Below are 26865 nucleotides of genomic sequence, written 5' to 3'. Positions count from 1 at the left end.
GATTGAGATACCGGATAGGAAAGGGATAAAAACAAAGGATGACTCAACCAAAATCAACTAATACTTTGTCTTAATCAGTGTTTGGATTGTTCTGATGAATTTGATATCAATGCTACAGAAAACGAAAATGCTATACTGGTTACCAGTTCATTTCCAAGAATTCAGGGAATTTTCAAAGAGGATAATGTCTGTAATTACCTGTTAGCATTTAAAAAAGGAAGATGAGTAACTTCTGAGGAAAACAAATGTCACCCTAGGAAATCCCATGTATCAATATCAGGAGTTTCTGTTGGGGAAGGGTGTGTATGTGTGTGTCCAGGATTATATACATAAAATAATGAACAGCAGCCTGTGTTTTTGAATGAAACACCAAAGCATGGATCAAAATTCTCATTCAGTCTGCTGTGCCATTTATAAAAATTGCAAAAAAAATTGTGTCACACTGGAAATGGAAAGAAAATCAAATCCAAACCCGCAAATTTATTAAGAAGACTGTTTCTTTTCTAAATGCCAGATATAGAATGATGACCTCACAAAGAGACTCGCCCTTTAATGTCATGTCGGCTATTTGAAATCAGTAGATCAGTCAGAGCAGCTGAATTGCTCTATTGGAAAGGATAACCAGCCAAACGACCACACATTGATTGCAACGCAGATGCATCTACACAGAATGTTTTTAAACAAGCCAAAAAAAAAATAAAACTGCTCTAAAACATCTGTACTCAAACTGCCCCAGAACAATCACAGTGAGAGCAGTTTGGGGCTTCAGGGGTATTTTGCTGTGGATGAAAGTGTCAGCCAAAGAATGCATCTACTCAAATACTGGCATCAGTACCTCAATAAATTTGAGGAATCTCTGCAGGGACAATAATATTGGGTAAAAGTCTCAAGAGACTTGATTCCAAGGACATATTTAACCATTGATCCTGCTACACTCAGCAAGTGACAAAGTGGGATTTAAATTTGTACAACTTCAAAGAAAAGGGGGTCACTCAAGAAGAGCGAGACAGAAAATGAAATCCAATTAAATAAAAAAAACATTCTGCATGAAAATGTGTAAAACTGGCAAACGGTTACCAATATTACACCAAGCAATGATTTTCAAAGGGAACTGAGGCAAAAAGATCTCATTTTATATGGGCCTTTTGAAACTATATAGAATAAAAGCTCAAGAGTATCTTCAAGCACTGGCAGAATGATGGCAAAGAAGTGCAAAGTTTTATCATAGCAATATTTTAATTGACAAGGAATTAAGATTAAATTGTTTTTACAATTACAGCAACTTAAACAAACATACAAACTGTGAGAAAGATGAGAATACAGCAGAGTGGTTTGGATGGCAGTGAGGTGTGCCATAGGTGATTTGGTTTGGGCTGTGTGCCCACAGACACCCCCAGACACACACCAACACCACCTGAGCAGGCAGCTGGGTGAAATCAAGGTCCTAACACACATTTCCTCAGTCTACCTGTCTGTTAATCTCATTGATGTATTTCTGAGTTCAATTAAAACCCAGGCTCCTGCTAACACACAAGCTGCAGTTCTTTAGTGACTTAAGAATTTAAGTCCTATTTGAAAAAGTCTGACAGACGCTTTTGAAAATTGGTTTCATAATTAGTAAACCAGACAACTGGACTCTTAAGATCATTAGAAAGATATTAGGTAGAAACTTCAAAGTCAATGGGATTTGTACACCTTAGTCACATAAGCTCCTCTGAAAATTTTTCCTTCATGTCAATCTGCATTCAAATAATTCTCCCTGCACTAGGATACAGTGTGTTTGTCATGACCACTGAGCACAATAAATTGAATCTCAAAAATCCAGCAGGACTAAGAATTAAATAAATGTCTACTTAAACCATTTTCTTTTCTAAAAGGTAAAAGAAATTGTGACCATACCACAGGGAGGGAAAAATACCCCCATATCTTGTTAAATCAGACTGAAGTCTTTCCAGCTCATCCAAGGCTGCTCCCAAGTGAGTGCAGGAGGATCAGAGGGCTGTGACCAGCAGAGTCTAGGCAGAAGCAGATGTTGTGTCCAGAGCCCTGGCTGTGGAATTCAATAGCTGGTTTGGTGAATCATTTGAACTGGTCACTTGGGAGGGCAGTGCCTGCTTAGTTTATGGTAAGTTTGAGCAGGCCAGTGTTTGAACAGTTTATTCTTACCTCTTACTGGAACAAAGAGGCTGTGTTTGTAAATAAGATGATAATTTGTACCATATTAGGGTCTTTTGCAACCACCAAAGCATTCCCATTTTCCATAGAAAAGGAACCGTTTGCCTGGGAATAAATATCATCTGGCAGCATTTCCAGAGCCGTGTTTCAAAGAGAAATTTGAAGCCACTCTTGTACAATGCACAGGCATTAATCACCAAAAGCGAGATTCTCATAAACAGAGTAATCCAAACCAGTGACACAGAGCCTTGCTGAGCACTGGTCAGTGTGGAGCAGATGAAAATTTGGGTCAAACCCCTTCCAGTGACAGGCACCTGCCCCTGCTGCCTGTGCCCTTGTGCCTTACAGCCTGAGCAGAGTGCTGCTGAAACCTTCTGGCAGTGCAAAACATGGGCAAGGAAAGGAGGTGGAACAGCAAAAACAGCACCAAAGGAAGCAGAGAGAAGGTGGCAGGTGCTGTAGGAGTGTCACCTGAGTGGAACAATCAATGCCATTAGGACTGAGTCCATCAGTGTCTGTACAAGCACAGCAGTGCTAGGATGATGACAAATCTCTGGGTCCAAAGGGAGACATCCTTCACCTTGTTGAAAAGTAAGGAAGTGGCTGCTTTGATCAGGTTTGGGAAGGGTTTCTGATCCATACCTGGGCTGCTCCCATCAGATGTTGGGTGCTGTAGCTTTATGGCATCCTGTGTGATGGTGCTGCTGCCACACTGAGAGCTGGAATTGCTGTGGACAAGCAGTGTTGACTGCTGCTGTTTCACCAAAATGAATAATTATACATCTCCCACTCAAGCTGATTGTTCAAACATGTGAGAGGGAGAGCACAAGGGAGATGCCACCAATAAAGGAGCTTCTATTGCAGCTAATGTTGTCCCTGAGGAAAACCAGGCTGGAGGGATGAAGGGTGGGTTCTGGTGCTGCCATCAGCTCATGGCATCAACAATGCTGAAGTGGCATTTCTGTGAGCTACTGAAAGAGACAACTTTTGTTATGGAGGGGGGAATGAGGGGACTTTTTCCAAGCTCATTTAACAGTCCAGCCTGCAAACAGTCTTCTCCTCTCTCATTACTGTTCTTCCCTTGTCTCTCCTCCTTGGCATGGTGCCGTTTCCCCCCCGAGCAGCAGCTGTGCACACTTGAATAGTAAATCAAACACCCTAAAAACTGTTGTTCAAAAATCTTTTCAGATCTTTCTCTCCTCTATTTCTGTTCTCCTTTTTCTTGCTAATGACTAAGGCAATTGGGTCTTTTGAAAATTTTTAATCTGGTGTGATCTAATTCTGTGTCGCTAACTCGAAGTATCACAGCGTCCATCAGTGAGAGGACCTAGAGGTACATCTGGTTCAGCTCCCATCAGTGATTATCTGGAGAGTCCATGGTGAGGGGATTCACATTTCCTCTGGGAGCAGGTCTCAGGTCATTTTGTGAAAGGCCAAAGAAGATGGTAACAGTTTGGATAGCAATATAAATACACTCCAGTCAGGGCTGATTTACACTAACCAGGCACCTGAGCCCAACATCCTAAACAGCATTTGTTTTTATGGTTTCAAGACCATTTCCACAACAGAAATGCCTAGAAGATTAATATTGTAGAGAGAGGGATGAAGACAGAACACCAAAATATCAGATAATTAGCACCATGCAGTACATCATATGTTTTTCGTTGAGCTCAACACTCATCACAGAGTAGCAGTGAGTTACTCCCTGGAAAAATGGGTGCATTTTTTCCCCAGAGAAGATTTACAGAAGGTAACTTAGCTGGCAGATATGCCTGACTCCTGCCCAAAATACAGAGCAGTTTAACTGGTCCTGTATTTTGAAACTATTGCAAGAAACTTATGTTGCACCTTAAAAAAGATCCAATTTGGAAACAAACAAACAAACAAAAGTGTGTAATTCTGGTAATTCCCCTTTTATTTGTGTGAGATACTTAAGCCCACGGATAGCTTCTCCAATTTAGCATGTACATCTGTGAAAGGGATGTGATGGTGGAGCTTTGGCTGTGAAAATACAATGTATGCTTTATTACAAAGAAAACCACAGTTTGAAAACCAGGGAAAACTCTGATTCACCAGCATGACTCACACACACTATAGAGCCTGCAATCCCTTCAGCAAAGATTCAAGCCCAGCAGCATGTAACTACTTGCAAAGAGAACTTATTTTCTCTAAATGAATGATCTTTTCAAGTGCCTTATCTTGCTCTTTTTGAAGAGAGTAGAAAATCTCTCACTGGACTTTGGTTTAGGCCCTTACATGCAGGAGGAACTTCAGTAGATACCATGTAAATATCCACAAAAATGACTCAAAGCCACCATCAAGATAATATCATCACAGGAGATGGGAAGTGAGATTTCTGAGAAGGCTGTTACAAGCCCAGGAGGACCTGTTGTGTTGGGGAGTGTCTGATTGTGATTAGTAAAGCTGAACTTTTCAGGAAATGAACACTTCAGGGTTCCCACCTTGGGAGAGAATTTTGACACGTTCTCAATTTCAACAGATGAAATTGAGAGGGGATTGGAACTAGGTGATCTTTACAGTCCCTTCTAACCCAAACCTTTCTATGAAATATGTCAGAAAGCAAAGAAAAAATTGCAGAGGATTTTTTGATGTCTTCAGAAAATGGAAACAACTAGACTGGAGGCAGCAACTCGGTTAACAGCAGCATAAGGGAGTTCAAAAGATTTTCATGTTCTGTGATGAAATAATTTTGTTCCATAACTCCAGCTCCTGAGACCACTGGTCCAATGGATTATATTGAAGTGTAATAGTGAAGTAGCATGGTAAGGAGTCAGGCTGTTAGGGCTTGCTGCCCAACACAGCATCCACAAGAGGAAAGAAACATCTTTGAGGTGTAATTACAGTTCATTTTATCTGTTGAGGCTATGAAAAGCAGGGTAAGAATGAGCATGGGCCTTAGAGGGAGGAACTCGAGGTACAGATGCAGGTAAACTTGTTTATTCAACTCTCCCAAATAAATGGCTTCACTTTCAGCAATGCAAAGCCCCATGTTGCTCTCACTGAACCAGACTGACAGGGGAAGAAGCCAGGTTAGTGCTCCTGGTTTCTCACTCACCATCACAGCCATACCTAATTTACCCATTTTCCCAGTGAAAATAAATATTGAAAGGTTCATTTTTAATGCATTTAACATAAAGGTTAAAAAACAAAGCTCTTAATTTTGTTTGCAGTATTTTTTCCTTTGTTTAAGAATATAAAGCTTTCAATACATTTTGAAAATTCTCATGAGGAGACTGTCTCAGTTTAGCACACAAGGAAGCTGCACTCACCATTCCTGTCCATGTTTCTGTGGCTGTGTTTAGGTCACCTTTCTGCCCTTGGTCTTTCTCAAGCCACTAATTCTGGGATTTGTTTCCCCATCCACACTCCTTCTGCCTGGGCACGCCTGTGTGTGCTCAGCTCTAGTGAACTGCAGAATTTAGCTGTATAGCCTCATTTTCCCTGTTTATTTTCACCCTGAACAGCAACTTAATATGTCTCTCATCCACCTATGACAGTCCCAAACCAGTTGAAACCTTGGCTTTTTAGCTGGAGGCACAGGAGCATCAGGGCAGAGCTCATATTATGCACAGGAGGTTGATGTTCTTCAGCAGGGAAGTCAGATGGAAGATAAAGTCAACGCAGAGCCTGAACACTCATCTCTTAACCACCCTCTGCTCACATGAAAGGTCATCTCAGTCCCATAAACTCCCATGCTTGTATTTCCCAAGCTGACAAACTCCTCATTTGGACTCCAGAGCTGCCTGGAGTCTTTCCATGCTGGAATTGCCTAACTCTGGAGCCAGTGGTGATCATTAATGCAATGGATTGCCTACCATTTCCATGCCATCAGCTCATTTGGCTTTGGACTTCAGCACATTATACATTATTTCTGGGTAAAAAATAGAGACAGTCCTCTCCATTTCATAATATTATGTTGGGCCTGCAATCTTCTGAGAGGATAGAGTTGGAAAGTATTATTTTTCTTGCTTAGAAAGAACAGAGAGTAGATTAGTAACTAAGTATGAAGTGTGTATTAAAGTTAATTAATACCTGTGCAAAACCTTGACATAGGGAATTAACATTGAAGAAATGGTCCTTTACATTGTCTGGGAAGAAAGAGCTGCATTTCGCTCTTCATGAGTGATAAACCTCTGTATTCAGAGTTTCTGGTTCTGTAGGTATTAGATCTATGGTCGACCAGAGAACACCATTAAGCAGAACTGATTTATTTCATAGTTCACAAGGTTACTTCTGGGGGAACAGGGAATGTGGGAGGCTGCACTAGTGGGAGCTGTTATCTGAGGAATGCTGCCCTTGATTTTGGGGGAGACAGGATTTTGCCTGGTGCTGCTCCTCTTCGTCGCTCCTCTTCCTCTCACCCAGCTTGGATCTTCTCTGGAGCAGTTACTCCATAGATCAAGACACCATGACTGCAGACACCAGAATGTGAAGCTGTTCAGGACCATCCATCTGCATGATCCAACCCAGGGATGTCCAAGGAGCTGGCTTCTTAAAGCACATACAGTCTGCCAAAGGAAAAACCTATGGGATTGGAAATTGTGCTCTTCTCTAAGTAAGCAAACTAAAACCTATATCTGTAGCCCCTGGATCTGGATCCTCACCAAGAAACTTCAACATTTTGGTGCCATTTTCCCATTTCACTGTCATCAGTGACAAAAATGCAGGAGTACAAAAGCCAGGGAGGGTTTATCCCCATTTCCTTGCTGCTTCTGTGGGGACACTGAGAGCACAGATTTTAGAGCACTCCTCAACATTGAGGAAACACAAAGGGTTGAGTGGGACCCCCACAGCCCTTTGCTGTCATTGCCCTAACCTGGCATCCAGAGCATCTTGAGCAAGGGCTTTCCTCTGGTGGGAAGAGAAGTGTTTTCCAGTGTTTCCATCCAGAGGTTCCTCTCCTACATTGCCACATAACAAACTTGTTGTAAGAGAGATCCTATTCAGATAGGCATCTGCGTTTATGCTACAGAAATATTTGTTATTTATAGATGAGATTGTGTGTTCTCCCTCTCAGAGCTAGATGGTATCTCAAGGACACTCCCCAAGAAAGAAGAGGGAGGAAGATATTCCCTTCTGAGACAGAACAGAAACAATTCCTCCCTATTTCTGCTGTGCTCCAATATCAACAGCAGATACTTATGCCCCCATTTCTATACAGACTAAGTCATGCTGGGGTGGTGCAATAGTTAGTCTTTGTATTTCTCCACCCACTGGTTTTTGTGTCTAAACCCAATCTCAGGGCAACCACAGAAGGGTCTGTGCCTTCACAGGAGCTCACACTCCACAATCCAGCTCAGGCACTTGTGTTTCTGCATATGGATTCAGGGGAGCTGTGAGCATGAATATGCACGGCAAGATGAGAGAACACACAAAGAGAAACCCCAACAACAATGAGCATTTAGAATAAATTGCAAATAGAGGTGCATAATTTGTGGTTAGAGAGACTGAGTGCTAGTCATTATTCAGTATCACTCATTTCTTTCCTCCAAATATATGTATGAAAGCCAGGAACAAATAATATTTTTATAAACAGGGAGGAGGTTTTCTTTTTAAATTAGATTATGTTAAAAAATAATCTAGGATGACTGGAATGAGATTGTACCTATATGGAGAAACTACTATACAGCCAAGTGAATCATTTATCCAGATATAATGTATAACTTCATAGCAAACAAAAGCCAGACATATTAAGAGTGAATTGTTTACAATAGAGGGTTACATATTAAAATGTATGTATAATTGCAACCTTCTGTTAACACCCACTTGAAGAGAAAAAACACCGATTGCAGGCTTTAAAATGCTATATCTCAACTATTCTGGGTGAACAACTCTGTATGTAATGAGAGCAGCACACACAGGAGGGATTCTTGCAGATTAAAAAAAAAAAATAGAAGAATTAAAACCAGCTCCTACAAAAGTATATAGCAGAAGTTGCTCTTTCTTCATTTGTATCAAAGGAATTCATTGTCATCTCCCAAGACTAATTTGGGGTAAAGAAAATGTGCTTTATTGAAGGCACGGCATATGATTTAATCTGACCTCACCAGATTTTCATTCTGGCTCTCGGAAGGTTGCCCTGGTGACATCACACCATGAGTGATGTCCTCAGCCCACAGGCATCCATTGTGAGCTCTAGAAGAAACTTGGCACTGGCTGGGGATGGGAAAACACACACACACACGTTTTGGGGATCTGGTTGGAGACATCTTCCATCTCTGCCACTGAAGGAAGCCCAGAACCCTGGCCTGGGTTTTACTGAAGGGGGTTTTACTGTTGAAAAGTACTGAACAGTGCTTAAACAGCTGCCTGCACCTCCTCCAGAGAGCTGTCAGAGACAGGGACAGCAAAAACCACATTTGCACCATGCTCCTTCCCCAAAACTTTGGAGAGCACAAGGCAAAGGAGAGTAATTTTAAGGACTTCTACCACTGAACCTATTCAACCACCACAAAACACTTCTCAAAGCAGTATAGAAAGCAAATAAATCAGATTTCTATCTCTCTTCCTGTTAAGTTTATCAGAATAACTTTTTCATCACTCATGAAACCTCAGGGGACAAGAACAGAGGAAGAACAAAGAATCCCTTAAACAATACATGCCCCTTTTGCTAACAGGCTGGTTATGTGCCCAGTTTACCCACTGTTATAAGTGGCATGACTCTGTTTCACCAAGAATCCCCTAAACAGCCTTCTCTGTGCATTTGCTGCTCACATAAAGTTGGAAATACAGTAAAAACCCAACTATTTTCCTCTTCCCATCAAATTCCTTGTTTCCCTCACAGAAAACACACCTCTCCTGATTAGCAATCTGTCTGAACCCCCTGAGCTGGAGCCTCATTCCCCAATACCCTGTGCTGTGCATCCACAAGAGCTAGCTGAAATGTAAGGGAGATTAGCAGCACAAATTACTGCACTTTTTGGATATTACAGAACTGGAAACCAGGGAATACAATAGTTCAGGAGACAGAGATGTGGAGAGTACTCATTCAGAGAGAGAACACCACCATAAACCCCATTGCATCTGCAAGACTTGACGGGAAAATACGAGGAGCAACAATCAACACAGTCCTTGTGCATTTCACACATATTCACATTTCATTGTAATCACATTTCAATATTTTCCATCTTACAGAATAAATGGATGGGACTTAAAAATCCCTCAGACAATGTGGGGTAATAGTTTCCTAACCCAGAAGAAGCGCCCTGTCCCTCTTGCCCTCTTTTCTAGAGCCAAGTGCAGGAAAGCTCCTCTGCCAAATCCCCTGGGCAGGTGATGGACTCACCTGAACCAAGACAATGAGAAAGTGAAGATTGACTGGCTTGTTATCACAAGGTTCCCAGCTGCCTCCTGCACACATTGGGAGGATAATTTCAGAGGAGCTTTGTTGCAAGTGCCCCTCTTTTCCAATCAGGAGGCATCATCAGAGCCAGATAAGGAGAGAACACAGATTCCAGCGTTCAAGCCATTACAGCGACATGCAATACTACAATTTTCTGGGCTATTGATTGCTGCTGCTCTTCTGGCATTGCAACCCAAAACACTGGAGGAAGTCAAGTGGAGAATGAGAAGAGGGGAAATTAGCATGCTGGTGAGCTGGTTAAAATACCTTCACTGAAAAGAGCTGATTTGTCAAAATCACAACTTTTGGCCAAAAGGTATGAATTTCAAGACAAAGCTTTTGCAAGAAGTTTGGGGATTTTTGTCTGGGTCTCTGACCTGCCAAGTTAATTCCCTAGTCATGCAGCTATCACTAATGTTCTCTCAGGTTATACTTTGTTTCATTTTAGCACAGCTTCATTCTGATCCGCACACAACCAAATTTTTGAAACATCTCAAAAAAAATTGTGCGTTTTTCTATCCCCCAACCCCTCCTTAACATTCAGATTGAGGTAAATAACTGTCATAAACTCAATGGGGAGTTTATTGATAGCATAAAATAATACATTTTGCTTTCAAGACATTTCTTATTACAGTCAGGAGAGAGAGGATGTGAGTCAGAAGCTTCCTTCTCATTCTCACTCGGTTCATTTGTTCACTCCGTTTAGTGAAACTTAAGTAGCTGTTAGAGCTAGAAGTCCCAAGGCACATGTGTTCTTTAACACATAACTAAATATCCAAAACAAATAATTACAACTTCTTTTCTCAGTGTCACCCTTCCCAGGAGCAGCTGATGCATATGCTAGAAAGTAAAAACCTGCAAGCTTATGTTCTGCTGCAGTTCACTGCTCTCTCTTTCGGGGAGATTTACCCTCTACCCACCATTTCTTCCACTCAGGCAGTCATTTCTGCATCTGGAGTACTTTTGGATAGTTTTCTCCAAGCTAGCAGAGAACGACAGGTCTCAGCTTTGTCTTTTACAGATCCCTCCATGAAAACCTTAAACATTGACCAGACCTCCCTCAACATCAGACAGAGGTGATGCTCAGTTACCCTCACAGAAAAAGCTCTCTAATTGAAAGGTTCAGGATTTTGCATCATTCAGGGCTGGCTCCTCCTCCCCTTAGCTATAACACTGACCTAATTATACAGAGCCTCAATGCTGCAGCACTGAGGAGTTTCAAGTTTGCTTGTTATGTGATGCCTGCAACAATATTTATTCACCAGCTACTCCAAATAAAACGCCTTGTTTCACTGAGTTAACATCAAAGCCAAGCTTGTAGATGGTATTGGCTTTATTTACATGATCTGCATACCTCTACATGTGTGTATTTATATATGTGTGTACACACACACACACTCTCTTGCCCAAGAGGAAAGCAGTGTGGGGCTGTTTATAATAACAGCAAACAACAACTGATGTTTGTGATTCTGGGTCTTGCAGCACACACCTTTCATATTGAAATACACAGAGGGAGCAAATCCACAGAGTGCCCTGCCCAGGTTCCTGTCACACTCTGAGCACTGCAGCCTGCAGAGCTGCCACCATCTCTGCCCCAGGGAAATCCCTTTTCCTCATGCTTAGCCTAGCAGGAGTTTAGGGCAGAAGTTCCTCTCTTCCAACATCTCTGTAGGTCAGTAAAGATTTTCATCACAGCTTTTTGCACAGGTAGTGGCTCCCAAAACCAATCAAGCCAGTGCACAGGTACACCTGGAATGTCTCTCTGCTCACAGAGACACATCACTTTTCCTTGTGTCTGATAGTTAATTTTAAAAAATTAACTGAATTTTAAAAAAATAATCGATGTATACTGATGGATGATCATCTCAGCCATCACTAGGTCAGTGTATCATGAAGCAAAGCAGCAAAAGTGTCTGTTACCCTCTTCCTCATTGCACTGTTCTCTGCCTCAATCCCTTTCTTCCTTTAAAAGTTGAAACTGAACACGTACAGAGCAAAGTAGATGAAAAACAACATCCATAGTGAGATATAACATAGAACTTTGTGCCAAGACATAGAGATTATTAATGAATAATATACATTTGTCAAAAATATATGCTCATGAAACCAAGCCCTTGCATTTTGATTTGTTCTTACTTTAGGACTCTAAAACCTTTGCATTCTCCAAAACCCTCACACTCTTCTTTTCTCCCTGTTTTGTTTGTTTAGATTTCTTTGTCTCTGGAGGTCTGCACAGCCCTCCCTAGAACCAGCCAAAAGCAGAGCCATGGTCCAGAAATAATCCTTAGCTCCTTTCTTCAATTAAGACGTGGGAGTACAAAAATTTGGTGACAAACATTCCGCCGGCTGGGAAGGGGAGGCTCAAATTCTGCTGCTCCTCACTCACCAGCGTGGGAAAGGAAAACATCAGTTTGACATTGCAGAAGGTCTTCTCCTCCCTGCCTTGCTTTGGCCACTGCCAATAATTGTGCCCACGCTGCTGTGGGGCAGCAGAAGGGACCTGAGAAGGTGGAACCAAAGAGCTCGACAGAAATAATCTCATAAATGCTGTTACCGCTTGTGCAAGGGACAAACTGGGATCCCTCAGAGGTTTCCCTGCAGATGCACTGTTTCTCTTTGCCAAATCTGAGCCCTTCTTGCATAACACAAAGCTTTCCCAGCAGAGGTGGCCTGGGCAGCATCTTATTTTTTCATTGCCAGCAAGTATTTCTGAGAAAGGCTGGGCTAGAGCGTGCCAGAGTCTGGAATTAGATACAAATTAATTGCATGTAATTACTCAAGAGCATCAAGTATCTTTTTGGGATTTTATAGTTATTGTTATTGTAATGACGTTCAATTTGCAAATACAATTATTGTAAATTACTGTATTGATAACTTCAGCTCTCCTATTGTGTGTGATCACCTCACTGGTTTTCTTGTGGTCTTTTGTAAAAAGTTTTTATAGCCTTGATGAAGACACAAGTGGAGCTGAAAATTCACTGCTGTTCTCACAATGGCTCTCTGTTACTCAAAAGTAGAGAACTGGTAAATTATTAGCTTATGATTAAATTACAATGTCACTGCAACATTTGAGAGGTCAAAGTCATAAACAAACTTTATTTCTGTCTTGCACCACAAGCCTGATAATGACAAACTTAGACATATTTTCTAGCAGAATTTCCTCTTTGATTTAATTAATTTCTCATTTTTTCTTTTTATATCCACTTGCATTGCTCTTATCATTTCATTTAAAGAAGGATTGCCAATATCTCAGGGAGGTGTTGGGAGGGCTAAGAAAATTAAAAGCCTTTCAAAAGCAACTTTGTATGTGAAATATGTAAGATTGGTTAAAAATTTTCATTCCTGAGCTTTTCACAATGTGTAAGTAGGTATTAATATGTACAAGCAGAGAAAGATGACTGAATTTTTTTGTACTGGAGTGTGCATTCATCTACAGTCACTGGTGCAGGTTTGGCCTCAGAAATTCCCTGGGCATACTGCATCCTGACAATTTAATACATTGTTTGGTCAATAAAACCTAGAGAAGAAAAAACCCTCTAAATATAAGGAGAAAAATCCCTACATTACAGTTGGAAAGTGGAATACTGAGAAGCATGGAAATGTGCAAAAGAAAGAAGGTGTAGAGAACATAGAAAGGGAAAGGGAAAAACATTAAAAGGAAAATTATTTCTCTCAGAGACTCTCTTCCTTCCCCCCACAAAAAGTTTTCTTACAGCCTTGTGCAGAGATCTGCATGTCCTCCTCTGCATGGCCTTTGCTCTTCACATTCACTTCCTTCCAAGTAAATTTTCCAGTTAAACATATTTCTTTTCTTCATCCAACTCCCTTTTCCACACCAATCTCTTTCTCCCCACCATTTTTTGCCTTGCCCTGCTTGGTTATTTTTCTGTATGGTTAAACTCAAGGAAGTTTATAATGTTAAATATTAGAAAATCCTCTTTGATAGTTTGGACATGAGAAACAGATTGCCTGAAGAGGTGGTGGATGTTCCATTTCAAGGTGGTTTTAAGGAATGAATTCAACAGAGATGTGCTGGGGGTTTCCTAAATCTAGCCTTGGGGTAGAAGGATGGACCAGTCACCCCCTCCAGATCCCTTCCAGCCTTGTGTTTCTGTGATTCCTTTCACCTCTCCAGGGTCTGGGGGTGTTTAAAGGCTCAGGGTATGTCAGTGCTTAATCAAAACTTTACAGCACAGGGCAGGTGTGTAAAGCAGAACATTCTATTTTTTCCAGGGTCACCGTGCTTGCATCCAGAAAGGTGCTGACACAGGCACACACAAACACACGTGCTGTTGTTAGAGGTGTGCTCATCAGTTATTTATGAAGTTTATAATCTGACACTTAAAAAAAAAAAAAGAGATCCTAACAGGCTCCAGCGTTCCACAGCTGTTGAAATGTCACCTCTCAGATAGAGATATTGATTAACAGTTTGAGACCAGGCACATTGTAGTCTGTGCTAACAAGCTGGTACAGCTCTACCTGACATTTCTCACCAAAGGAGAGGACTAAGTCAAGCTTGGTGGTTTTTGTTGGACAGTTCTGAGTTTGGGGGTGTATTTAACACTGGACTGTGAGCTGGGCTCTGTTCTGCCTGGCAGCTTGGTGAAGGTTAAAGGAGAGTGTCAGGATTTTATTTAGTGCCCACAAGGCTACAAAGAGGGTCTCGGGTGGAGCTTGGTATGGGGAGACCCATGGAAAACAAGGTCTAAATGAAACCTGGTCACTTGGGTGTTTCTCTGGCATGTAATGAAGCAATTTATATCTCTTCATTATCACAGATTTATTGACATCTCTGGGCACTTGATTCAGCCACTAGATAGATGATTGATACTCCAAAATATTTCACAAGAGTGAAGCTTTTTTGAATAATCTCCTAAATGAGATAACCCACCTGGAATCCATGTTGTCTGAAATGCTTAAAACAGGAGTCACAGATCCTGGAGAACATACAAGCTGGCCTACACATGGAATGAACCCATGCTGGAGGTGGTGGACAGCAGGACACCAGGGAGGCAGTGAGATCCATGTGATAACTCCATGAAACACAAGATCCCAAAGCAATGATTTTGCTTTATTTTCATGGAGCTGATTTACAGATAAGGCAAACATCTCAGGCAAACATCTCAGTTCCAGCACAGGCAATGGCAAAGTTCCTGCTGACACTGCTCGGACAGCAAAAAAGTTTTCAAGACTTAACTTGAAAGTAAATTTCCAAAACTTAAATCCCTAATGAAGAGATCTGTATATTTTTCATCATAGTCATTGGTACTGAGACAGATACAAGACATGTTTGCATCTGCTGCTACCTTTTAAGTGAATTTGTAAGTTCAGATCTGTCGCAGGCATTGGTTGTCCTGCACACCATGCCAGGCACAAAACGAATTCACCATCCTTAATGGCTCCTGTCCCTAAAACACAGCATAATGCCAGGGATGAGCTCCCCTTCATGAGAGTATTGGTCCAGATCTGCTGGTTACTGAAATTTTAGATGCTCTTTTCTAAAGCACAGAGGCCAGTGTGTTTCACTTGCAAGGAGCTGTAAACTGCATTGATAAAGCTCACGGCTCCAGCAGGATAAAATAATTTACTTTTGCTCTTTGTGAATTTGCTGATAGAAAGACAGGCAATGTTGAGAAGACCAGGTGAGTTTCTGATAACCAGGAGGTATTAGCAGATTGTCTTAAAATTTCCATCTTTCTTTCTAAACTTCTAACGTGGCTGCAGTTTTTATTATTTCAAAATAATAAATTTCCTTTAGATGATTTGGTTCAAAATTTCTCCTGCTTGTTGTCCAGATTTTATTTTGTCAAAAGAAAAGCTGGAAGATCTACTGAAACCTTTTTATTGTATTTCTAACCCAAAGCATTCTAACGATGCTAACCCTTCTAATATTACACTCAAGAGCTTCCACTCAGCCTTCATTTTTCAGAAGGGCTTTTGATGTTATGCTTTCTGGTGCCACCCTTTATTTTTTCGTTTATTTATTTATTTATTTATTTATTACTTATTTTCAGGGGTGCTTTGTGGTGCTGGTGGGTGCTCGATTGCACCAGTGGAAGGATGTGCAATCAAACTTGCAATGAGACAGTAGTCTCTGATTGTCATCAGCTGCAGCTCATTATTCTCTCAAGGATTCCTTGTGCCAATCGATGATAAACAATGTGTAATCACTTGCAATTGATTGCAAATCAGATTGCACAGACTGGCATGTGGAGTCCTTGAGGGAATAAAGAGCGGTGCCTTTTGCCCACTCCCGGGTCTGTAGGGCCCCCATGCCATCAGCTGGAGGCTCCTCTCCTCTCTCCTGATGAAACAGGGCAAGGTTGTGCTCACATTTGGTACATCACATCCTGGCTACCCATTTCATCCCCTGGCTACTCCTTTTCTCTCCCCAGGTGTGCTCCAGGACTGTGTTTCCCTGGGATCACCCTCTGCAAAGTCAGAGACAAAATCTGATGGATTAAGGGGGGGTTTATTATTCAGTCCATCAAAGGGGCACTGAACCAATTTTCCTCCTGAAGATTCCTTATTCCCTCTATTTCCCCTTCAAAACTGGCTCAGATTTGAAGCAGTTGTTAGCAAAATCAAGTTAAAGTAACAGAGGAAGAAGCCCCTGCTGACTTGTTCTGAGGCCAAGTCAGGTTTGTGGTGAGCTCAGCTGGGTTTTGCTATTTAGACTTTTACCTTCTAAAGTAGAGCTAATCAGGTCTGGTCTATTGACCATCAGTGGCCTGAAAAATGCCACAAAATGTGGCCAGTAAAATTAGAGCAAAACATAAGAAAATGTGTCTTCAGTAGCTCTTTCCTGATTAATGTTCATGGCTGCACCAGACATAGCTGGCACTAATTGAAAATGTTGGTAGCCACTCATGTTTTGACTTAAAAAGCATTTTGTTGACACCAGTTTTAAATACATTGTTATTTGCCAATCTCACTCCCAACTGCTGTAGGGTAATAGATTTCTAGAAATAGAAATACTTCAGAAAAGAAATTATTTATCTATTTAATTAATTCAAGAAAGATAATTTGAAATCAGTTCTCTTTCTGGGTATTTTAGTTTTCAGGTCTAGGTGTATGTGAGACAACAATGTTCTCTCTCCAAATACTGATCTTAGAACAGGACAAGAAATCACATCTGAATTCTGCATGAAAAACAAAAAATTAAAACTCTATTAAAAATATTCATGGAGCAGTTGCTCAACTGATAGTGGGTTTTTTTGACTTCAAGCAAGCAGGGTCTTGGCTTGATCTTTATATTTAAATGAGAAAAGAATAACATTAATATTCACTGAATATTTTGATAGAGATAATAATCTCTATTGATAACATCCTTTTAAACATCTGTAAGGCAATCAATTGGAAACTGATGCACTGCTCTAATCTTACTTCAGAATCTAGTCCTTGCTAAAGACTTGAAAATCATAAAGGACCAAAAAGTAAACTTTAATGGAGATGAAGCTCTTCTGGTATGTTTTAAGTATGTTTTAACATATATTTTAATGCGGCTTTTTGTTTTTTTCTGAAGAAACTTTTCCCTGCAGGTTTATATGAACCAATGGAGCTCCACAGATTTCAAAAGAATTAACAGATTTCCCAAAAATATCAGTGAGGTCAGGAAGAAAATTACTGAATGAAAAAATGCACAGCTAATAATTAAAGAGATGGCCTGGTTTTGTAAATCTTTTTCCAAGTGTTTCATTATTAGTAATTGGTGTGTTAAAGTACAACTTTCTGAAGGTGCAGTGTAGCTTGCAATTGCTCTTCTATGAGCTTCACAACAACCATCATTAAAGAGATAAAGCACATCTATTATCTACAGCAGGCTTCTAGAAAAATAAAAATATTCCCAAGGGAATTCCCCCTTCAGAAACAAAAAAGGTCATGAATTTATTTCAATCCATTTTCCTTCACTGACCAGCACTGATATGTCAACAAAGGATGTCACGAGACAAGTTTGGGGGTTTTTGCCTCATAATTGCAGTTTATAAACAGAAAGAGGTATTTTTTCAGCTTTTTGGTTTTGTTTTTTTTGTTTTGCCTTTTTTAGGCACAGTCTTATCATCAATCTGAAATACGTCAAAATCCACCAGCGTTTTCAAAGGTCACATATTTGTATAGTTGGTTTAAATTACCTATATTAGAAACAAATTTCCAGCAATTCGCCTCCCAAAGCTGAGAACACAGTCTAAAAATATGTGAAGCTTTTGAAACATTAGACACAAAGTGTGAGCCAGAGGGGTCTGGAAGGGAGGGGGCCAATTTACGATGGGAGCCAGCCCCCCAGGGAACAGCCAGTGCAGGTCACACTGCTCACTTTAGAGGCTTTGCAGTCACACCCTGAGACCCTTTCCAAATGAATTGTGGTTGGTGAATTAAACACCTCCAGCCCTTCATCTCCGAGCAGCATTGACCCAGCACAAGAGCTTTGCTTGTGGTGGGATGTGTCAGAACTCAGTGCATCCCTCCGGGTACCCAGAGTTGCTGGGACCCCATCAGGGGCTCAGAGACCTTGGCATGCTGCCCAGAACACCTGGGGATTTGATTGTGACCCCTGGAGCAAGTTCCCACCTTTGTATGGGGACCTGAAAGTCACAAAGGTTTGACTAGTATAATAATAAAAATTATCACAGGGTGAAAATGTAGATTTTTGGGATTTTTGGTGTGGGGGTTACGGGGACAAGATGGAGGAACTTGGGTGTGTCCAGCCTTTCTTCTTCTTCTTGTTCTCCATTTTCTGCAGTGATGTTGGCACTTTGGGATTGGTTTAGAATAGAAGTGCACTGTCTAACACAGGTGATAGGTATTGGGAATTAAGAATAATTGGGAATTAAGAATTTAATTCCCAATTATTTAATTGGGAATTAAATATGTTATACGTGGTTTGTAGTATAGAAAGACAACACCACCTCGGGGGTGGTCAGAGTGCTCATGGCTGCCTTGCTGAATAGATCTCAGCTGGGCAGAAAGAAAATTTTATAGATAAGAATTAATAAACAATGTCAAGACCAAAAAGTGAAGAGTCCAGACTCGTTCTTCAGTTGCTCGGGCCAAAGCAGAGACATCCTGCATATCTTGGAGCTGCAATTATCAACAGCAACCCAAGAGGATGCTCCCAGGCTGGGACTGCGCCCTCCGTGGCACTCAGCACCAGCAGCTGGTTGGCATGGCTGCTTGAGCTCCATGTGCAGATTCTGATTGAGCTGCAGGCACAGATGGCACCTCCTTCACCAGCCAGGGCACTCCTGTCCCCATCTGCTCTCCCCAAAGTGTGGCTCTCTGGAGGCAGGGCTGCAGGAATCCCCATTGCCCCTGAGCAGAGCACACAGGGCTGTCAACCTGCCAGGGGAGCTGAGCTGAGCTGAGCCTTGTCTGCCCTGCTGAAGAGGAAGGGTTTCACATGGTCTGTGCCTGCTCAGTGCCTGAGCTGAGCAGACAATTTGGTGTTGGCTTTGTTGGCTGCCTCCAAAAGAGGAGAGCTGCGAGTGATAAAGGATGATGAAGGTGCAGATGGGCACGCTGGTGTCTCTGCTGTGCCCACAGATCTCTTGTGTAAGAGGGGCTGTGATGTGGTGCAAGCTGTGGGAGACATCCCACATAGTCTTATTTATTTACAGTGAGGCTTGTGTAGGACAGATATCCAGCATTTTACATGTGTCTCCTGCGTGAGTCAGAACCTTGGCCAGTTTACAAACAGAGTGGGCATGGATGCCCTGCAAACTGCTCAGTAAATAATTACACCCAGGTTTGTATTAACTGCTCTTGCTTTCTGCACTGTGCTGATGGAAATTTGCAATCAGTGAGCATTTCTGGTAGGAGTTTGGCTTTTTTTTCCCTGGTTTTGTCTTAGAGCAAGAAAAAGCAATTTAATTATGAGCTCTGAAATAGATAAAACATAATTCATTTCTGCTTTGACACTTGTTAAGGATTTTTAAGCATTAAGCAGTAAAACAAGAGCTATAGTTCTGACTATAGATAAATAATTGCAACAGCTGTGTAAAGTTATGAAAACACTGAGGTGGAACTTAAATCTTCACTGTGATAGTAAAGAATATACAAGCTCTCCTACACTGAGAATTCTTTAACTGAGTATCTATTGTTTAGGGGGTTGAGCAACATTTTAAAACCAGAGGTGAAGAACTGAGTGCACATCTCAGAATCAGACAGTCCATGCCAAAGAAACCAGGCTGATTTTAACCAATGTCAAAAATAAATATAGCATAAAATATGAAATGGTGAGAAAAATGTTCATACCTGGAGGTAGATTCAACCACGGGCTGCTCTGGGTTTTGAGTTGAGAAATTAAGAAAAGAGTTGTGCTCAACCACAGAGAAACCTAAATCTTTAAATTCTCTTTGCCAAAATCTTCCAAGAATCCCTGTTTTCAGGAGATTATAAGTACAACATATACAAATGGTCCTCTGGGCTTGGAAGTGACTTAGAACTAAAATAATAAACAAGTTCAGATTTCAAAATCTAGCTTAGGTCATTCTTGCCTAATGGTAACAAATTTAAGGAATAAAAATATACTAAAGCACCATGAAAGAGGGAGAAAACAGGTTTAAATTTGAACCATAGAAGGTTCACTTTAGTGGCTTTTCAATCCCACCCTGAGACCCTTTCCAAATGAATTTTGGTTGCTGAATTGGAAGGTTCATTCTTGCCTAATGGTAACAAATGTAAGGAATAAAAATATACTAAAACACCATGAAAGTGGGAGAAAACAGGTTTAAATTTGAACCATGGAAGGATGATGGGTCTGTGTCACCAGCCCATATCTATTTAACTTGCTACCAGTATACACAGTCTCCTGTCAGACACTCTTAAAATGTTGAGCAACGTGATATATTGTTGGAAAGTACTTGGAAAATGTTCATGGCTGAAGTGTGATTTACAGGTCTAGGCTTACCAGCAGCAGCCCACAGTGCAGAGAGAACCTTTTTACAGCATTTTTGAGCAGACACTTTGCCGTGCTGAGCTTTGCAGGTAGCTTGGCACATCTCTCATCCAAACCAAGTTAACTTTTATTTTCTCCTCTGCAAATCTTTAAAAACTTTTCCTTGAAGATGAGGCCTCTATTAAATGGCTTGTGTTACAGAAATTAATAAAGCTAATGAAATCAGGCACTGTTGGCTCTTGTGTGACTCATCAGTCACACATCTCTGTTTAATGTGCACAGGTTTGGAGCCTGCTTCTCACTTGCACAAAAGTCTCACTGTTAGTTTAAGAAATGCTCATATAAATAGAATCCATTTTCTGATGCACCATAAAATATCTAAGAGCAATGAATGATTACAGTCACAAGAGCTCTTTTGGCTGGGCCTGTGGTAGCTCCCCAGGCCCAGGATTAACACTGCTTTCTCTGCATTTTGAGAACAGATGAATTGTCAGTATATTGCAACTAGCAATGACTAAAACCAGATGTTTCAGTGGAAGAAACCTCTCATTAGGCTTGTAGGGAATGAGCTTTGAAAAACTGGTTTGCTTGTTTGTTTGTTTGTTTTAACAAAGGGGAGTGCAAATGCACCTGAGTGTAAATGCAAATTGGGCTTTTTGAGTTTCATGTTGATACAGCAAAGCCTAAAGGAAATGACAAAAATACCCAGCCAACAAACAACCCTATTAAGTTGTGGTTTCAGAACTAAACTGCAGCCTTTGAGGATCACTGAAGGCAAGCTCAGGTCAGAATTCTGTCCTTTGGAAATTCTGCTTTTTCTGCAATCCCAGATTAGTGAGGGAAGTTTTGCTGTGAAGAGCTCATGTAGGGCTACCTTCATTACCAGGTATGTGGGTTATTTTAAATGGTGCTGGTTTGGTTATAAAGAATTAAAGATGATAAGCCGGAGCCCTAGATGCAACATTGACACGTGTCTTCAAGTTGGACAGGTTTTTAAACAGTAGCAGCAAGGCAGGATAAAATGAAGCTCAGATCCAGCAATGCCTCCAGTAAAAACACCACCCAAGGAAGGAGGATGGAGGGTGGTGTGTGCTCTGGCTGTGGATGAAAGAATCCACTTCAGAAAGCAGGCATGAAGTGAGGCATCCTGGCTGGAGCAGTTTGCTTTGAAAGCTAACTCCTCTCTCCAGGCAGTCCTGTTGTGTCCCAGCTGCAATCGGGGCACATTTGCCTGACAACTGCATTGAAATCAGCCTCTGCAAACGCTGAGCTAAAGATCCAGCCCTCTGCAGCCAGGGACTCCTACTTCAGCACTTCTCTTCCCCTTGTCTGATCCCTATCTAGACATCAATACAGCAATACAATAGGGGGTTATGGGCAATTAATAGAGGTTGAACGTTCAGCCCGGGCTGTTGAGAGTGGGTAAAGCTGGAGAGAGGCTCTGTCCTGGGATGGGGATGCCAGGACATGCTGCCTGAAGGCTGGGTGAGGACACACTCAGCTCCACTGCCCTGGCTTGCTCAGCTCGTGGCTCTGCAGCTGCTGGGACAGGGGCAAGGAAGGTGTGAGAGGCACATTCATTGTGCCAAAACCAACCTGTGCCAGTGACTCTGAGTGTGACTCGGTCCCCTCTGCAGTCTGGACATTGCAGGGCCCTCCCAGAGGGGCTCAGGGCAGAGGAATCCCTGAAAGAGCCCCAAAAATCATCTACAGAGGGATGGCCCCATCTCCTTCCTACTGCAGGGCTGAAAATCAGTGACCCACAAAGTGAGGCTATGGGGAGAAACAGCCAGACCAGAGGAAGGCATCACACAGTTTACTTTTACATTGAAATAACTTTACAGTGTTCTGTGAGCTGGCTTTAGAACCAGAAGAGGCAAAATAAATTTTAAAAAATTAAAATATGCTGAGAATAACTACAAGCAGGATTCATTTTAGGGGTTAACAGAAGAACTGTAACTTTGCTCTAGAACAGCATCTATTAAACATATGTAACAAGAGGTAAGCAACTATACAGAAGGTAAGAGATTCCACCACAGGAGTCAAATCAGGGGCAGGAGAGGGAAATCTGGAACTGCATGGTTTTATTTGGTCACAAAGTTTGAGCTGAGTGTTTTAAAATTAAGCACCCTTAAAAATGCAGTTCTCCTATTTAAAACAATACAGAAATTTCCCAAGAGACTAGAAACTACATTGTGGGAAAAAAATTTAAAAAATTAAAAAAAAAATTAGACATATTTTTTAAAAATCCAATTTTCTGTATGAATAATCTTGTGTGCCCCCATTGTGGGGCTTTGCCTGACATTGTGTTCTAGGTCTGCAGCTCCAGAGGTGGGCTCAACAAAATACCTCAGAAAGCACAATGCACAGCAGTGGAACTCAGTGAATTTTGGATTGTCATTTTTTTCCCCATTTAAAAACAAAATTCCAGTGAAAGAACAAGTCCTTAAAGCATGCATTATTTATTTTCAATGGAGTAAAAGAGCCCCTACAGTATTTTGAAAGAATGTCTGCTTTATAGGTCTGCAGTGATAACATGTTGGAAGTAACTAACAATTGTGTTATTTTTGTCCTCACTAATAATGCACAGGGAGCAATTGATGTTTCTTCTAGAGTTAATAAGAAACATTTGCAGCAAAAGCAGGAACTGTGGAGATAAAGCAATTGGCAAGAAATAGTATGTTTAAATACCATAAAACAGCCAGTATCCAAACAGGTGTGAGATAAAGTGGTATAAATAAAATGCTCTGTATGCAGCCCATCACACAGCAGAGTTGGGTAAAAAATTGCATGAAATAACTTCACTTCTTTTCAGAGGAAAATATAACAAAACTGATCCTTGTGTCTCCTAATTAGCTTCAGCAGCTGAGAAAACATTTCTCATGCAGAAAATTCTAAAAAGTTGTTCCTTCTAAAAATGGAAGACAAACAAAAGAAGCAGTCAGATTTGCAAACATTTTGGAGCAACTGCTTTTAAAGCTTTTAAACCTTTTCTCCAGTTAAACCCAGTAATCTGAAGAGACAGTGGAACTTCTCCCAACCTTGCAGGGTTACAGCTGGCCCTTTTAGTTATTCTGCATTGCCTGGTGGCATTACAATCTTCGATGGTGCCTGTGTTATTTTTATTGGTGCTGCTTTCACAAACACACAGACATTTGCCCTTTCTTCATCCAAACATTTGGTTGCATTAAGGATTGTTTGGTTTAGATTAAAGATTTTCTTTTTTTAAGACCAGTCAAATTCAAAGTAAATCAGTACTAGCAAACATGACGTGAAAATAATTGCCCGTGCTCACATGACTGATAAGCAGAACTATGGAAAATTTCTTACAACAAAATCCACCTGGTTTCTGTGGCTCCTACAAATGACAAGCCACAATGGGTTCATTGAAAGGTTTGTCAAGATCCATCAGCCTTTTGGATAAGTGGAATGGCTGTATTTTTTTGTTTAATCAGCATGTGAATTTGTTCAGTGTGTGAATTTTAGGTGACATGAGTTTTGCGAATCTTACTCTCCTTGGGTCCATGTAAAGGAAAAAAGGACTTACATATGTCCATGTAGACATTACCCATGTGGTGAAATTGCCAAATTTCAGATGTTTTTTTGAAACCAAAACTTTCAAGTGTTCTTCACTGTAACTCTCTTGATGTGAATCAGGTCCCTGAACTCAGCTCTGTGCCGTCCAAGATGTGCAAAAAGCCAAGAGAGAAACCACAGCATCTCTTTGGAGACTCATTCTGTGACCTGTAACACGTTGTGGCCTGGGAAAAGGAGCCTCTCCACTGATACTGTCTGCTGAAAAACCATCCCTGTAATTTGTGTTCTGCATAGCCTGAGGAGTCCCTAAACACAGTGACTTGTTCTCACCCAGTGCCTGGACTAAGGGAAACACAATTCATGTACCACCACTGCTGCTTCTCCTCTGCCATTCTGGGCTGGAAAGATCCAGAGGAGCTCATCTGGAGGGTACCTGTGCTGCTGTATCCCCTCTGAGCCTTCTGCACTGGGATTGCTCCAGTCTTTCATATTTGGGAATAGGTAACACCATATCCAGATGGACTCTACACTCATTTTGGAGTCCTCTGAACCAAACAAGAGCATGGCTCCCTAAATAAGTGTGGTGTTGCACAAGGGCTTGGCCCCATGGCTCTTCAGGAGCTCATGTTTTAGCACCCAAGCTCCACTGTGTCAGTGAGCAGAGGGGATGCTCTGCTTGGCATGTTTGGGATGCTCCGTTGTGAGACACCCTCGAGGAGCAGCTGGAGCAGCCCCATCCCACCAAGCCTTGAGGTGCACGTGGGGCTTGTCCTGGTGCAGGACCAAACAGACATGAACCTGCTCTGGTTGTCCAAGCTGGTGCCCCTTTCTGAGGTTAAAAAGCTGCCAGGAAAGCTCTGATGTGCCCTGTGTCACAGCCATGGTGTGTAAACGCTCTGTGGGAGCAGCTGGTACCACACTGAAAGAAACAGAAATGGGAGCACCTCCTCTTCATGTTGGCCTTTTTCAGTTAACCACTGATAGATGTGATAAAATCCCAGTGCTGAGCTAATAAGCAAAGGAAAGGAAGCCAATGTTCTTTCATCCCCTGACACAGTGCGTTTTGGTTTCACTCAGAGTAGCAAACCTTTCTTTCTCGTAGCAGGCATTATAAATAGGCCCGCTCCTTATCAGATCCTCCTCTGAATGTTTTTCATCAGAAAACCACAGTTAATTTTAGATAATTGTTGGAGATAATCTCAAATTTGTGTGTAATATATGCCCCAGTTCTAAGAAAAACATGACACTGGGGAAGGTGCTGCCTGCCTAAGAGCTTTTCATTTACAAGAGTGGTGTGAGATCTCTTGTTCTTGTCAATTGAACTCTCAGACATTCAGACCCCTATCTCTCAAAGCAGATAAAATTTTAACTTGCTTAGTATTTATTGTCTTCTGCATTTTGTAACAGCTCCTGAGCAGGGTGTTCAGGGACTGAGCACATGTCCTGCCAAACAAGAGGGAAAGGGTTTCCAACAGTCTATGCCAGAATTTGTGATGGTGTATCTGACTCCTTAAGCCTTCCTGGGGGAGTCAATTTTACTTTATTTGACAGCCCTGGCATTTGCTGCCAGGAGAATAAAGACAACAGTTGTTTAAAGCAGCACGTGTGTCACCCTGCACTATCAAACAATCTGCTCCACATTGTGAGAGTTTTATGATGAAATGAGCAGAAGAATTCCCAGGACCAAGGAGAAGAAGTGATTCTAACACCAAAGGAGGAGGGATGTTAATTTACAAATAAAAAAGGGATAAAAAGCAGATGCAAGTAGTCCATCAAAGCTTTCTGGAAAGGACAAGGAACGAAACCCAAACATGACGAAATTTTAGAAAAAAAAAACATTATACATTCAAGTCCAGTTTTTATAATTGCTGGATACCTCTTGAATAGCATGAAAATAAATATAAAATATAGTGGTATTTAGGCCTATTGTATGCAATACATCATAAATACAACATAACAAAAAGCAACTTTTAATTTTCCACTTAAAGAAACTCAATAAGAGAGTGGTGCGGGGAATTCCTTAAGATGGTCAGAGAGAAAAAATGAGGGACTTAGATACCCTGGTCTTTCTAGTTCCTGGCAGAGACATCCATTTCCTGAGCAATGTTTGCTTTAACAACCAGGGCTGGATGTTGCAAATATTTGTAGATGAATTATCTCAATATTTTGAAAAGTATGTACCTTGAATGTTGTGGTTTTTTTCTGGGAAACTGAGTGGAAAGCCTTCTTCTTGGCATGGAGAAATGCTAGGAAATTCTAACATCATGCATGAAATTTCAAATCTGCCTTTAGGAAAAGCCAACTTCCTTCATAAATTGGCTCCTTCACAGTGGCAAAGGTGAGGAGGGTCAGACAAAAAAACAAATACAAGTTTACTTTAAAAATTGTGAGGAAATTTTAAACCCCATAAATTTCAATACATTTTGCCTTTTGTTGTGAAGTCCTGGCATATTTCTAATAACAAGCTTTTCAAACAAAGTTTAGCCCTGCTATTCTATACTCTGTGTTCACGGCGTGTGTGAATGGATGTGTATCCAAGTTTAGGGCTGACAGATCCATCAGAATTTTGGCCAGCTTGGAAGTCTGCAGATTTTTTGGTTCAGCCCCATTTTTCACTCCCTGTGGTCCATGGAAATCCATGGTTTAGTGATCTTAGAAGGGGACCATGGTGTTTTCAACCAGAGTTAAGTGCATTTCAAACCATCAGGCATATACTTTTCCTCTGATACACACCCAGATAAACCATCTCACTGTCATAACTGGTGAGGGAGAACAAACTAAGGGTTGATCACTTTATTCATACACAATATCTCTGCTAATAAGTCTCATTTCTTGTCTTGTCATTCCTGTCTGGCACCTCAAATGAGCAAAAATTGCTGGTAAAATCATAAGTGTT

This window comes from Zonotrichia leucophrys, chromosome 11 (genome assembly GCF_028769735.1).
Source record: "Zonotrichia leucophrys gambelii isolate GWCS_2022_RI chromosome 11, RI_Zleu_2.0, whole genome shotgun sequence".
Lineage (NCBI taxonomy): Eukaryota > Metazoa > Chordata > Aves > Passeriformes > Passerellidae > Zonotrichia > Zonotrichia leucophrys.
Note: the sequence above shows the minus strand (reverse complement) of the source record.